The 13,842-nt window shown below is 39.2% G+C and overlaps 1 protein-coding gene across 1 annotated transcript in view; it reads right to left on the bottom strand.

The window, feature by feature from the left end:
* The window catches only part of LOC128698891 (protein phosphatase 1F-like), a 225,052-nt gene extending 212,831 nt beyond the window's left edge, over positions 1-12,221 (bottom strand). The window contains exon 1 of the mRNA XM_070096781.1: positions 12,064-12,221. The gene's annotated coding sequence lies outside the window, so the exon portion shown is untranslated. The remainder of the gene's footprint in view (positions 1-12,063) is intronic.
* Positions 12,222-13,842: the final 1,621 nt, after the last annotated feature.

Below are 13,842 nucleotides of genomic sequence, written 5' to 3'. Positions count from 1 at the left end.
CAAGTATGTAATGCTTATGAAAAAAAGTCTTCATTAGAAAAAAGATGTTAGCAAGAACTTACATCAGTCTGCAAGAGAAAAGTTACCAGAAATTTAAGGCAGCAAATGATCGCTTCAGTCTGTTACTTTGTGGTACTGCCTCAGGCAATTTTAAGTTTAAACCCAGGGTTGTTTACCATTCCGAGATGCCCTGTGCTTTGAAAGGTAGATTAAACTGGATGTATGGAGGTTAAACCCATCAGCATAGACAACAGAGGAATTATTTATTGACTGGTTTAAGCATCACTATTCCTGAAGTCATATTTTACCTATACAACAAGAGCCTTGCATTTTAAGTTCTCTTCACTCCTGATAATTCCCATACTCGTCCAAAAGTTTTGGTGGGTGTGCATCCACAGGTAAAAGTTGTATTTATACCACCAAATACAATATTTTTAGTATATTTCCCATCAAACACAACATGTTTTTAATACAACCACTGGATCGTGAAATTATTACAACATTTAAGTGTAATTACACACAAAAAACAATGTGGAAACTTGTTGCAGCAATGGATGCTGATCCAAAGCTTTAAGTGCCAGACTTATGGCATAACTGACATTATAGATGACATCAGCTACATCAAAAGTGCATGGAACTAAGTGCCCCAATCAACATTACATGCAGGCTGGGGAAAGTTATAGCCTTGTGTGGCAAATACCTTTACAAGTTTTTCATCAGGAGAGTCAGGTACAGGAAACTGTTCAGATGGCTAGAGATTGCCAGGTGATGGCTTTCAAGATATACAGGAAGATGTGAATTAACTGTTAGAAAATGATGAGGAAAACATTAGTACAGATGAAATGATGGTAGTTTAATTTTAACAACTACAGAATTAACTGGGAAAAAATAAACCAAGAGCTATCAGACATATCCTGGGAATCAGACCTTATATCCCCACCAGTGCCTAGTGAAGCTGAATATATAGGAATACAATCACGTACCATTGAGGAAACTCAGAAAGATCAGACAGACAGAGAGAGAGTAGGAGATGGTACAGAAGAAAACGGATTACTGAAGTGCTTAAAAATACAAACATGCTGCAACAGAGGAAAGATAGTCTTAGCCAGTGGCAGCTTGTAACGCCAGTAATACCTATACTATCATACCGCTTCAAACTTCTATTTTTAATAATTTTTTATCTAGTTTCAACAAAAAAAAAAAAATAAAAAATTGCTTATAAATACATTGAAAACAAAATACAACAGATTTTTCCTGTAATATATTTGTCAGTTGTAAATTATTTTACCATAGGGTTGATGAAGTCGTATGTCTGGCAGTGAGCATCCAGGGGAACTGCAGCTCCTATGGACTCTTAGCCGAGAGATCACTGAATTAGAGCAAAAACTTAGCACATCATACCTAACAGAAGTACAAAGGGAACAAAGGGCCATACAGGATATTGCAAGAAACCCAAAATATTTCTATCCCTATGCAAAATGCAAGCAAAGAACTATTTGTAAAATTGGACCATTATTGAGAGGAGATTCATATACTGATGATCAATAGGAAATGTGTGAAATCCTAAAAGAACAGTATGAGTCAGAGTTCAGCAACCTACTAAATGACAGCAAGGTAGAAAATGCAGAAACATTTTTCACTCCAGCATAAGGCCGTGCAGACCAACTAACTGACATTAGTACAAATCCTGTAGATTTCAAAAAAGAAATGGATAACATGCCCACTCAGCACCTGAACCATATTCATGGAATGCTCTATTTATAAAGAAGTGCAAAGTACCACTAGTGTGAACCCTCAGTATTCTTTGGAGAAAGCTCAGATCTAGGCGAAATGCCGAAGACCTGAAGGAGTGCAGACACAGCTCCTTTGCATAAGGGAGGTAGTAAAATACTAGCTAAAAATTACTGACCAGTACAAATTTCGTCGACCAGCATAACCCGAACCAGGATGGCTTTTAGAGCAGCACGATCATGCCTTTCACAGCTGCTGAACCATTATGACAGAATTACGGAGGGGTTGGAAGACAACCAAAACACAGATGTGATTTACGCAGATTTTGCAAAGGCGTTCGACATATGTGATCATGGAGTGATAGCACACACAATGAGGGCCACAGGCACTACGGGGAAGGTGGGCAGATGGATTTTCGGGTTCCTAACACACACAACACAGAATGTAGCAAGTAGTAAAAAGAGGAAAATCCAACATCATAACCTGCTCTTTCTCTATCCCACCTGTTTGTTCACAGTTGTTTTTACCTCCCACTAGCTATTCCCTTAAGTTCATTCACATTCACTTCTCCCTTAACCATTGAAACTATTGTCCTCTTTCTCATAAAGTAGCTGACATTATCATCATAAATGGTTATAACTATGGCCATAATTTTTATAGGGGTGAACCAGTAAGCCAGTGGATTACCAAAAACTCCAACAGTGGGTCATCATCTGACTAAGACCCATGTCAAGAAACACTTATCCTGTTTCCTGACAATCCTTACCTAGCCCTAGCTGACATTAAATATCCGATAAATCACATACAGTACTATATCTAAATGTCATCTATTTAACTTCATTCAGTCTGCTTTAATTGCCCAAATTATCGTAACTCGTATACAGTAATATACTCCAGGCACTCCATACTCTGCACTATACAACAGTCTCTTCCACTTCAGCATTATGCTCCCCAAACAACTATTCACTTGTTTTCAAACTCTCCAAACATTTGCTTAACTTACGAAACATCTCTCGTACATTCCTCGTACCACCACGTATATAACACATTACAGCTCACTTCTCACATCCCACTTATAGTGTAATCCACCTTTAATTTAAATATTTGTGCCCCTCTCTGTTCAGTTATTAATACAATTACTACTGCTCTCCTCTCGGATACACCTTATTCAATTTACTCTTTCCCATTCAAAGTCTCCCCATTTTGAAATTTTACTTTGTGCTTGGATATTCAGCTTACTGAAATTGTCTCATTATATTGTGAAAATAACAAATGGTGCAATGAGCATTGGGAATTTGACATCCCTTCAATTGCAAGTCCACAGCTTGGCCACAGAGTGGACATAAGATTTCTGTGATACTACAACTGGTTAGATGATAGGCTGGATAACTAGAACATCCAAAATATGAGATGCTGTGCTAGTGATGGTTTTCTTAGTCACATGTTCTTTCCAGGCTGGAATGTATACAAAGGGCCCCCTTCAAAGCAGGAAAAACTGAAAGATTAGAAAAGTTCAGAGAACTTTCACTCTTCATAAAAATTCATTCAAACTTGTGAACTACTGGTAAAACTGAAGTCCCCTGAACTGTACTCCTTGGAATGTAGTCAACAAAGACACATCATAGTCTAAGCTTAGAAAACTCTGGAGAGATTGGTTCCAAGCTGCACAGTGAAATCACTCCATGTCAAAGCAAGAGGCTTGGCAGACTGTAAAATCCCTCCATTGAAAACAGATGCAATGAGTATACTAAGAAAGAACTTAAGTATAAGGGGACCAAGACTTGAACATTCCCCCTTCACACACAATGGGGCTTCCATCAAACCTGACTGTCTTCAAGAGGGAGCTTGATAAGTTTCTAAACTCAGTTCCTGATCAGTCTGGACTGTGACTGACACTAAATGGCCTGGCTGATCAGGCCACCAAAAGGAAGACCTGGTCTGGGGCTGCCAGAGCAGTGAAACCCCCTCCCCCGAGATTCACTCTAGGTAAACTCCAGGTAGAGTGTACCCGCAACTGTTGCTCAACCCACTTTCACTTAAAAATCTCAAAACGACACGGATCTTGTGATGCAGCATCAGATCAACTGTCTTTCATTACTGTCCCTGAAACAAGAACCTTACCATTCCATGAGTACAACACATTACATAATGAGTACTGGTAACTAAACTGGCAACCTTGTAATTCCAAGTCCACAACAGAGAACTCTTCCACCCTCTTTTGTAAGTCTGGCTCAGTGCTAGGACATACTACTCACTGATAAATTTAGGGTACTGGTCATGTAAGACTACTAACACAAAAATGAGTGATTACTCCATTAGGTTTCCCTGAAAGGAGGTTACTTACTAACAAACTTAAATAATTAATATATCCGGCAGTGTGATTCTACTTTAATTTTTTATTTCATACTATTTAAAGTTGCATAAAAATTCCAGCAGCTCTAAAATAATGGTGACATGGTTTTACTAAATCTAAATTTAAATTTTAACATGATTTTACTAAATCTAAATGCTTCACACACAGGCACATTACTTAACTGCACCTTATATCACAACAGTAATTTATTCTGCGCTGCATTACAAATTAGGTTCACATCTCTTCATTAAGTACTCTCAGTACACAGCCCTTCATTATGTACCCTCAGTGCACATCCTTTCATTAGGTACTCTCAGTAAACAACTCTTCATTACGTACTCTCAGTACACAGCCCTGGATAACATTATCATTTAAGGAAAAACACAAACTAGGAAGGGTCATAATTAGGAATGTGCCCAAGTATTGGTATCAACCACTTTTATGGAATTGGTATCAGTGAAAAAAAGGTAGATACTTAAAGGTACGAACATTAACACTACTTTACGATTGAGGGGGGGGAGGACCCCGGTCGGTCTCGGTGTGTCACGCACGCACGCACGCACGCACGCACACAGTAAGGAATCATTCAGGATACTGCACAGTGTACGTCAGACCCATATTGGAGTATGCAGCACCAGTATAGAAACCACATCTGGTCAAACACAGAGCTAAGGGATATGTCCTACGAGAAGAGGCTGAGGAAAACTCAACCTGACAACGCTGGAAGACAGTAGAGATAGGGGGGAGGGGATGATAATATGTAAAATACTGAGAGGAATTGACAGGGTGGATAAGGACAATGCTTCAGAAATTTGACAAAGCAATAAGGGGTCACAACTGGAAGTTGAAGACTCGGATGAGTCACAGGGATGTTAGGAAGTATTTCTTCAACCACAGAGTTGTCAGAAAGTGGAACAGTCTGGAGAGTGATATGGTGGAGGCAGAATCCACACATAGCTTGAAGGGGTATGATAAAGCTCATAGAGCCGAGAATGGACCTAGTAGCGACAAGGAGGGGCCAGGAGCAATGAATCGACCCTTGCAACCACAATTAGGCGAGTACAATTAGGCGTGTATACACACACGCTATGACTCGACCCTTGCAACAACAACTAGGGTGTGTGTGTGTGTGTGTACTCACCTATTTGTGGTTGCAGGGGTCGATTCATAGCTCCTGGCCCCGCCTCTTCGCTGATTGCTACTAGGTCCTCTCTCCCTGCCCCATGAGCTTTATCATACCTCGCCTTAAAACTATGTATGGTTCCCGCCTCCAGTACGTCACTTTCTAGGCTATTCCACGGCCTGACTATGACTGAAGAAATACTTCCTAACATCCCTTTGATTCATCTGAGTCTTCAGCCTCCAATTGCGACCTCTTGTGTCTGTGTCCTTTCTCTGGAGCATCCCGTCTTTGTCCGCCTTGTCCATTCCGCGCAGTATTTTATATGTCGTTATCATGTCTCCCCTGACCCTCCTGTCCTCCAGTGTCGTCAGGCCGATTTCCCTCAACCTTTCTTCGTAGGACAATCCCCGTAGCTCTGGGACTAGTCTTGTTGCAAACCTTTGCACTTTCTCTAATTTCTTGACGTGCTTGACTAGGTGTGGATTCCAAACTGGTGCTGCATACTCCAATATGGGCCTGACGTAAATGGTATACAGAGTCGTGTGTGTGTGTGTGTGTGTGTGTGTGTGTGTGTGTGTGTGTGTGTGTGTGTGTGTGTGTGTGTGTGTGTGTGTGTGTGTGTGTGTGTGTGTGTGTGTGTGTGTGTGTGTGTGTGTGTGTGTGTGTGTGTGTGTGTGTGTGTGTGTGTGTGTGTGTACACACACACACAGTGCATATACCTGCAAGAACAGAGCTACTTAACTGAAGCTCAAGTGTTAGTAGCTTGGCAACTTAAAATCTTCAGAAACAATAATCAACTTTGAATTTATAAGAAAAGAAGAGAGAGAATACTGTATAATAAATTTCCACAGCATGACACACGATGGTTCTTAAGAACCAGAATACCAAGACCAAAAATTGTTTACTCATGGGACAAAAATGTCTGAAAGCGCATTGAAAGCGCATCCAGTGGTAATTATCTTCAGTGTTATGCTTAAGTGATCATCAAATAAATATTAAAATTACCATGTTTGATGCTTACAATATATAATCAGGTTTCTCCAGGAGAGGAATTTATATATGTAATATAAATCAAATGTTACAGGTGTGTGATAACATGTGCATTATGACAACTGTGAGTACACTTCACAAACCTTCAGCTATACTAGTCAAAACACGTTCGTGTATGCCAGAATAATTGATCTTGAGAACTTTACAATTATTTCAAGAAGAATCATTTATGATACCTGTAGTCTTTTTAATTAAACCATATAATTTACCATATAATATAGGTAGTAGGTTGGCAGACAGCAACCAGCCAGGGAGATACTACCGTCCTGCCAAGTGAGTGTGAAACAGACTGCTTGTGTCTTTTTTTTTTTTTTGTCTCAAACACGCTGGATAACAGGTACATCTTGCTACTTCTACTTACACTTAGGTCACACTACACAGGCATGCACATGCATATATATACATACACACATCTTGTTGTTCTTTATTTCCTCCATTCTTCATGGGGAAGTGGAAAAGACTCTTTCCTCTGTAAGCCATGCGTGTCGTATGAGGCGACTAAAATGCAGGGAGCAATAGGCTAGTAGCCCTTTCTCCTGTATGCATTATTAAAAAAGAGAAGAAAAAAACTTTATAAAACTGGGATGCTTGAATATGTGTGGAAGTAGTGCAGATAAGAACGAGATGATTGAAAAGAAGTTGGATGTCCTGGTCCTAAGCAAAACAAAGCTGAAGGGGTAGGCAAGTTTCGGTGGGGAGAAATAAATGGGATTAAGTCAGGAGTATCTGAGAGTTAGAGCTAAGGAAGGGGTAGCAATAATGTTGAAGGATCAGTTATGGAAGGAGAAGAGGGAATATAAAATGTATAAATTCAAGGATTATGTGGATTAAAATAAGGGTCGGATGCAAAAAGTGGGTCATAGTGTGTACACACCTGGAGAAGAGAAGAGTGTAGATGTTATGCGAATGTATAGGAACTTTTGAACCAGGTGAGAGAGTAATTGTGGTAGGGAACCTATATGCTAAAGTAGGAGAAACATTTAGAGAGGGTGTGGTAGGTAAGTTTAGGGTGCCAGGTGTAAATGATAATGGGAGCCCTTTGACTGAGCTTTGTATAGAAAGGGGTTTAGTGATAGGTAATACATATTTTAAGAAAAAGAGGAGAACTAAGTATACAAGATATGATATAGAGCATAATGACAGTAGTTTGTTGGACTACATATTGGTAAAGAGACTGTAGAGTAGACTTAAGGATGTACATGTTTATAGCGGGGCCACAGATATATCAGATCACTTACTAGTTGTAGCTACAGTGAAAGTAAAAGATAGATGGGATACAAGGAAAATAGAAGCAGCAAATAAGAGAGAGGTGAAGGTTTATAAACTAAAAGAGGAGGGAGTTAAGATATAAACTATTGGAGGATAAATGGGCTAGTGAGTGTATAGGGAATGAGGTCGAAGATGTATGGGGTAGGTTTAAGAATGTAGTGTTAGTGTTCAGCAGAAGTTTGTGGTTACAGGAAAGTGGGTGCGGGAGGGAAGAAGAACAATTGATGGAATGATGATGTAAAGAGAGTAGTAAGGGAGAAAAAGCTAGCATATGAGAGGTTTTTACAAAGTAGAAGTGATACAAGGAGGGAAGAGTATATGGAGAGAGAGAGAGGTTAAGAAAGTGGTGAAGCAATATAAAAAGTGAGCAAATGAGAGAGGGGGTGAGATGTTATCAACAAATTTTGTTGAAAATAAGAAAGTTTTGAAGTGAGATTAATAAGTTGAGGAAGCCTAGGGAACGAATGGATTTGACAGTTAAAAATAGGAGAGGAGAGATATTAAATGGGGAGTTAGAGGTATCGGGAAGATGGAGGGAGTATTTTGAGGAACTGTTAAATGTTGAAGATAGGGAAGCTATGATATCGTGCATAGGGCAAGGAGGAATAACATCTTGTAGGAGTGACGGGGAGCCAGTTGCAAGTGTGGGGGAATTTCATGAGGCAGAGAGTAGAATGAAAGGGGGTAAGGTAGCTGGGATTGATGGAATAAAGACAGAAATGTTAAAAGCAGGTGGGGATATAGTTTTGGAGTGGTTGGTGTTATTATTTAATGAATGTATGGAAGAGGGTAAGGTACCTAGGGATTGGCAGAGAGTGTGCATAGTTCCTTTGTATAAAGGCAAAGGGGGACAAAAGAGAGTGCAAAAATTATAGGGGAATAAGTCTGTTGAGTATACCTGGTAAAGTGTATGGTAGTTATTATTGAAAGAATTAAGAGTAAGACAGATTAGGATAGCAGATGAACAAGGATGATTTAGGAAAGGTAGGGGGTGTGTAGACCAAGTGTTTACAGTGAAACATGTAGGTGAACAGTATTTAGATAAGGGTAAAGAGGTTTTAGTGGCATTTATGGATTTGGAAAAGGCGTATGACAGGGTGGATTGGGGGACGGGGGCAATGTGACGGATGTTGCAGGTGTATGGTATAGTAGGTAGGTTACTGAAAGCAGTGAGGAGTTATGAGGATAGTGAGGCTCAGGTTAGAGTATGCAGAAGAGAGGGAGATTATTTCCCTGTAAAAGTAGGCCTTAGACAATGATGTGTGATGTCACCAGGTTGTTCATTATATTTATAGATGGGGTGGCAAGAGAAGTGAATGCGCGGGTGTTGGCAAGAGGTGTGGGGTTATAATATAAAGAATGTAACACAAAGTGGGAGTTGTCACAGTTGCTCTCGGCTGATAACACTGTGCTTTTGGGATATTCGAAAAAGTTGCAGAGGTTGGTGGATGAGTTTAATAGGGCATGTAAAAGAAGAAAATTAAAAGTGAATATAGGAAAGAGTAAGGTGATGAGGATAACAAAAAAAATTAGGTGATGAAAGACTGGATATCAGATTGGAGGGAGAGAGTATGGAGGAGGTGAATGTATTCAGATATTTGGGAGTAGACGTGTCAGCAGATGGGTCTGTCAAGGATGAGGTGAATCACAGAACTGATGAGGGGGAAAAGGGTAAGTGGTGCACTTAGGAGTCTGTGGAGACAAAGAACATTGTCCGTTGAAGCAAAGAGTGGAATGTATGAGAGTATAGTTATACCAACACTCTTATATGGGTGTGAAGCATGGGTGGTGAATGTTGCAACAGGGAGAAGGCTGGAGGCAGTGGAGATGTCATGTCTGAGGGCAATGTGTGGTGTGAATATATAGTTTGGACATTAGAAGGTGTGAGATTACCAAAACTATTATCTAGAGGGCTGAGGAAGGGTTGAGGTGGTTTGAACATGTAGAGAGGATGGAACAAAATAGAAGACTTCAAGAGTGTATAGATCTGTAGTGGAGGGAAGGCGGGGTAGAGGTCGGCCTAGGAAAAGTTGGAGGTGGGTAAAAGAGGCTTTGTGTGTGAGGGGCTTGGACGTCCAGCAAGCATGTGTGAGAGTATTTGATAGGAGTGAATGGAATCAAGTGGTTTTTAGGACTTGACGTGCTGTTGGAGTGTAAGCAAGGTAACATTTATGAAGGGATTTAGGGAAACCGGCAGGCCGGACTCGAGTCCTGGAGATGGGAAATAGTGTCTGAACTCTGAAGGAGGGGTGTTATCGTTGCAGTTTTATAACTGTAGTGTAAGCACGCCTCTGGCAAGACAGTGATGGAGTGAATGATAAAAGATTTTCTTTTCCGGGCCACCCTGCGTTGGTGGGAAGCGGCTGATGTGTTAATAAATAATAAAATAATTTACCAATCAAATAAATTATCTTACATGAAGAAATCAATAAAGTATATGGTTCATCATGCAAGTCCGTTAAGTCATGGGTAATAATAATACCTTACTTCATTTAAATTGGTCATATTTCATTTTACAGCTCGGAGAATCCGTAGGTCAGATTTATATGCCGATTAACATTTTATTAAACGTAAGAGGGGCAAACACACAAAAATGGAAGGAGTTAAGTGAATAACGAGACAGACAAACAATGACGGGCTGACAGAACAAATAGTGATAGCTCAAGGACTTGTGCAATTGAATGCTTCTTACGTCAGTCCACCTACTGAAAACTGTATATTTGAATATTGCGTTCACTAACTTGTGACTATCTAGGGAATACTACAACTCCCTCCCCTCCTCTTTACCCCCTTGTATAGTAAATGTGTTTCTAGAAAAAAAAATATAGATCTGTCAAGAAAATTTTTGGATACTGTTGATTATATGCTATTTCACATATCTTCATTATTTCTTCATCTATGACCTCTGGAGTACAAATATACAGAGCTCTCAAGAACATGGAGAACACCGAATATTTAACACAACAATCGACAAACAGGTACCTTACTGCTAGGTGAACAGGCGCACTAGATGTAAGAGACTCGAGCCTCGCCCCGCCTAGGAATCGAACCTGGGTGCCTTCTATTGTGAGTCGAGCACTCCACCACCGAGGCATACAGTAGGTCACAAACGCACGTTACCACGTACTATGTACCTCAGAAGACTCAACAAGTGTGTCAGAAACTTGTACACTGAGTGAACTACAAATCTACATTCATACACCTCATAGCTACATCTTGGAATCGATACTTCTATGATATACCTATAACATACTTAGTTTTTTCTATTCCCGTAATCAGGCTAATGGCCAAACTTTGCTGACTATCACCCATCAGCTAGGCTATTTTTGCCTGCACACTGCCTGCCCACACAGCTTTAACAAACCAGCTAATGTGGTACTTTATAGAAAAACCTGGGTAGGCCTATCTGTCAAGATTTATAAAAACAGGATCAGTGATAACTTCAGACTTTAACACTCTGGATACTGTGTAAGTGACGATTTTTCCACCGAAGGTAAAAACAAAGTCGCAGATAAGCGGGAAACGTCTTAAAGATAAAATTGGTCTGTTTCCTGAAGCCAGGTTGTTTTGGTTATATAGGCCGCTTATGGGCCGCAACAAGCTGGTTGACCATCTAATCAATGTGGTTTAATTTGTACATAACGATATTTCAGAACGGTTTGAGGCGTTGCGGACATATTTATTTTAAGCGACAACATGCATAAAAATAACACATTTAGTGATATATTGTAAAAAAGAAGTGATGATCTGGTTCAGTACTTTTCGTGTATTGAAGTCTCCGTAGTACTGAAATAAGAGTCTTAGTGTTCTCTCAACACACGGTTTGGGGAAATTTTACATTTTAATACAAACTAGTGAACCCCTGAACTTTCAGTCTGGTCATCGACTGCAGAATTCCTCTCTAAACTGTCCACAGGTATGTCACAGGTAGAATTTTCCAGAAACACGTCAAGCTAGGCCAAAGGAGATCCCGCACATTTCTGAATCTTACGCAGTGACTTGGAAACGCTTTACAATATTGATCATCCAGCTAGGGGTCCTGGACAGATACAAGGTTGCAGGTTGTAATTAAACCGGTAAGGCAACGGTTGCTGTGCCATGACCCGCAACAGGAGCCAACGGATATCACATTTGCATCTGTCATTAGAGTTACTAATACAAAAAACAGGACACCACGAGCATAACTCTGCTCATCTAGAAACAAACAGGTAATGACAGTACCATGAACAGCAGATCACATCAAGACTACTGCTCATGACCAACCCCAAGGCTGAGGGACTGATTACCTCGTCTTTTGCATTAAATTCTGCAGTCCTTCCATTATGTCCTTGAATTTGTATTTATAAAACCATTGGATGACGAAACGTCTACAAATAGAGATAACCAGATGTTTCACTTATGTCTCATTCCACGTCAGTGGTTGCTTGTTACAGTTCCCCTGCCAGGATGCTGCCACCACTGAACGTGCTATCCTTATATAACCTGTGTCCGATAATATATCCTGAGAACTGCAGTACGAGAGATAGTGATAACTTACTCTGGTTGGTGTTGTTGGTGCCGGCATCAACGTCGTCGTGGTCGTCACCATTGATGCCAGGGTTCCTGATCTCCGTCCACACCCGGTGACCCACGTACTCTCTTACATAGGGCGGACATTCCCTGCAAAACAAGTTATAAATAAATAAGACAGATCGCTTAAAGAATAATACAATCGGTGTGCATTACACTAAAATATAAATACAAGTAAATGCATCACGATACGATGTTCGACTAGTATAGTTTACTTTCCTCAATTTATCAGCATTGTTTATAAAATACTATGTTGACAATACACACACACATTTAAAAATTTACTATGCTTTTTTGTAAAATAATCTGTATTTATTATCAATAAAGTTTATTTCGTATATAAAAAATAAGTTAACTTGACCTTGGCAGTTACAGCAAAAGTATACAAATACTATTTTATTCCACTTGATGGTTCCAAGGGCTTGGTCTCGGACCAGGAACTGGGCAATCAAAAGATAATATGCGTATAGACTTGTTGGTAGTGTTGATGCTGAACTAAGACACTTCCTTGGAAATCTAACATTATACCCAAACATCACCTGATAGTCCATGTTCGCCACATAAAAGAGTCAAATATATGGAATAACTCGCCAAGTGAATTAATGTATTTTAATTTTCTTAACAAATTCAAAGAAAACCACGCATCTACCACCACCAAGGGGTGTCCCTCACCACCACTCACAACCACCACTAATACACACACTTTGTAGGCACTCAGTATATCAGCAGTGTGCTGTTACAGTCTTCTATATGATAGCTGCACAGTGGGAACAAAAGCTACGGCTATGCTTTCCCGTCATATTCCATCACGCAAGATGGGGTTCATACAAGGTGTTGAAATTTGTCAGCCTGAGCTCAGATTTCAGAAAGGCAACGAGGATATCGTCAAATATTCCAGGAAGGGTTCATCAGTTACGGCAGCCTCAATTGTTTCATTCTAGCTTAAACAGCAACGCTTTTATTGCCGAATAAGGCAAGCGAAAATTTGTGTATGCAATAATTTCACAAAAATCATTCTGAACCTAAGGAAAAAAATATATTTGAGTTTGTTTATTATTAATTATAAACTTATCTAAAATATGTTTAGCTGGATTAGGATAAATTATATTATTGTTATAATAAGGTTAGGTAAGTATTCTAAGGTTCTTTTGTACAAAATTATTAATTTTTTACATTAACATAAATGAAAAAAATGTATCTTTAAAGGTATAAGAGAAAATTTTAGAGACGATTTTAACTTGAACGAGTTCTTGCTAATTGACCAGTTTTACCTATTCGGCACATTTTATATATATATATATATATATATATATATATATATATATATATATATATATATATATATATATATATATATATATATATATATATATATATATGCATACGCAATAAGATCACAGCAAACAGGTGATATCAGAATATGCAAAACAACCACTGTGAAAGAATAGTGAAATTCCAAGCGCTTTCGTGACTTCTCACATTATAGTTCCTTGATAATGTGAGAAGTCACGAAAGCACTTGGAATTTCACTATTCTTTCACAGTGGTTGTTTTGCATATTCTGATATCACCTTTGAAAAATCTTCTGATTTATCCACTGATGAAATTAATATTAGTAAGGGAATGGTATATAGCTCTATGTTAAAACAAAACATCCCCAATTGCCCTCAAAGATTCTTTAAGTCTTATGATACACTTAACAATAATAAAAATTTGCGCCTTACCAAAGCAGATAAAATAAATGCAAT

Source organism: Cherax quadricarinatus, chromosome 55 (genome assembly GCF_038502225.1).
Source record: "Cherax quadricarinatus isolate ZL_2023a chromosome 55, ASM3850222v1, whole genome shotgun sequence".
In the NCBI taxonomy this organism is placed as follows: domain Eukaryota; kingdom Metazoa; phylum Arthropoda; class Malacostraca; order Decapoda; family Parastacidae; genus Cherax; species Cherax quadricarinatus.
This window is presented reverse-complemented; position numbering and strand designations above follow the sequence as displayed.